Below are 2,500 nucleotides of genomic sequence, written 5' to 3'. Positions count from 1 at the left end.
GCTGATGACGCAACGCCAGGCCGAACGTTTAGCAGCGCGACTCTCCCAAGACTGGGGGCTGATGTCAAAGTCTTTTAGGGACGTTCTCAGACAGTCTTTATATCGTTTCTTTTGGCCCCCTGCATTCCGCTTTCCCTGGCTGAGTTCCCCATAGAAAAGTTGTTTGGGGATTCGGCTGTCGTGCATGCGATAGACATGGCCTGCCCACCGGAGCTGGGTTTTGCGGATTATGGTGGTGATGGTATGGAGCCGCGCGCGCTTCAAGACTTCTGTGTCAGGAATTCTGTCTTGCCAGCGGATGTTGAGAAGATTACGGAGGCATCTGAGGTGGAAGCCATTTAACTGTTTTTCATGTCTTTTATATGGCGTCCAAGTTTCGCAGGCGTAGAGTAGGGTTGTCAGGACGACCGCTCGGTATACTTTCAGTTTGGTTGCGAGTATAATGCCTCTCCTCTTCCACACATTGTCTCTAAGTCTTCCAAATGCACTGCTCGCTGTGGAGATCCTATGGTTAACCTCAATGTCAATGTTGGCGGTGCGGGAGAGGGTGCTGCCAAGGTAGGTGAATTGCTCCACAGCATGGATCTTCTGTCCTTTGACAGTGATGCCGGGTTCATGGTATGCATCTCCTGGGGCGGGTTGGTACATAACTTCTGTCTTCTTTGTACTGATGGTGAGACCAAAGTTGTTACAACTGGTGGAAAATCCGTCCATTTGACGTTGCATCTCTATCTCATTTGGGGCATTAAGGGCACAGTCATCGGCAAAGAGAAGGTCTCTGATGATGGTTTCCCTCACTTTCGTGACTGCCTGCATTCGCCTGATGTTAAACAATTTCCCGTCACATCTGTACTTGATGACAATGCCAGAGTGACTGTCTTTGAAAGCGTCCTGGAGCATGGCAGAGAAAACCATGCTGAAGAGCGTCGGGGCTAAGACACAGCCCTGCTTGACCCCGTTGGTCACAGGGAAGGGTTCTGAGGGGTCGCCGTCATCCAGGACACGAGCGGTCATGCCCTCATGGAACTGCCTGACAATGGCGATGAACCTGTCTGGACAACCAAATTTTTTCATGATCCGCCAGAGGCCATTTCGGCAAACAGTGTCGAAGGCCTTGGTCAGGTCGACGAACGTGGTGAAGAGGCCCCGGTGCTGCTCGACACACTTCTCCTGCAGTTGGCGTGCAGCAAAGATCATATCAGTCGTCGCGCGGCCCGCTCGAAAGCCACACTGGCTCTCGGGAAGAAGACCATCTTCAAGGTGCACCAGCAGGCGGTTGAGAAGGACGCGGGCCAGGATTTTCCCGGCGATGGAAAGAAGGGATATCCCGCGGTGGTTGTCACATGACTGACGATTTCCCTTGCGTTTGTAAATGTGAACGATAGTAGCATCACGAAAATCTTGCGGTAATTCTTCACTCTCCCACATGGATTGGAAGAGTTCTGTTAGTCTTAAAAGCAGTGTAGGTCCACCAGCTTTATATACTTCTGCTGGAATTGAGTCGGGGGCGGGGGCCTTCCCAGAGGAAAGTTGCTTGATGGCTTTGCTTACTTCCTCTGACGAGGGTGGGATGTCGAGCTCCTCGTTGATAGGCTCCTGGCGTAGTCGATCGATGGCTTCATCGTTGATGGAAGATGGTCGGTTTAGCACACTGTTAAAGTGCTCCGCCCATCTATCAAGGATTTGCTTTTTGTCATTCAAGACAGTTGTTCCATCGGAGCTAAGCAGGGGGGAGGAGCTAGAGGACTGGGGACCGTAGACAGCCCTCAGCGCATCGTAAAACTTCCTCATATCCTGCCTATTGGCATGCTCCTGGATCTCATCTGCTTTGGCGCTGAGCCAGGCATCCTGCATGGAGCGGAGTCTGGCCTGCACCTTGCTGCGGATGTTGATGAATGCAGCTTTCTTTGCAAAACACTTGGGGTCACTCTGATGTGCACGGAGAAGTTGGCGTTTCTCCTCCAGGAGGGGCTGAATCTCAGAGTCATTTTCATCAAACCAGTCCTGGTGCTTCTTTTGCTTGGGTCCAATGATTTCGAGAGCGATGGAGTAGGTGGAGTCTCTGAGGTGTGCGCACTGATCTTCGATAGTGTCCGAGATGGTGAGGGGGACAGATAGCTTGTCTTTGATTGCTTCCTGAAGCTCATGGATGACATCTGGACTTTTAAGCTTTTCCAGGTCAAGGCGCTTTGTGACTTTCTGGCCCTGAGGCCGCCTCTTGGATTGGATGTAGAGGCACATTTTGGATATGATCAGGCGGTGGTCTGTCCAACAGTCGGCACCACACACAGCCTTGGTCAATCTTACGTCTCTCCTGTCCCTTGCCCTGATGATGACGTAGTCAATCAGATGCCAGTGGTGGGAGCGTGGGTGCATCCACGACGTCTTGTTACGGGTGGGTAGGCGGAACATGGTGTTGGTGATGGAAAGGTCGTGTGCAGCGCAAAGGCTGAGCAGCCGTAGGCCATTGCTATTGCACTTGCCCACTCCATGGTGGCCA

The sequence above is a fragment of the Euprymna scolopes genome, chromosome 6 (genome assembly GCF_053919585.1).
Source record: "Euprymna scolopes isolate OS-2025 chromosome 6, ASM5391958v1, whole genome shotgun sequence".
Lineage (NCBI taxonomy): Eukaryota > Metazoa > Mollusca > Cephalopoda > Sepiida > Sepiolidae > Euprymna > Euprymna scolopes.
Note: the sequence above shows the minus strand (reverse complement) of the source record.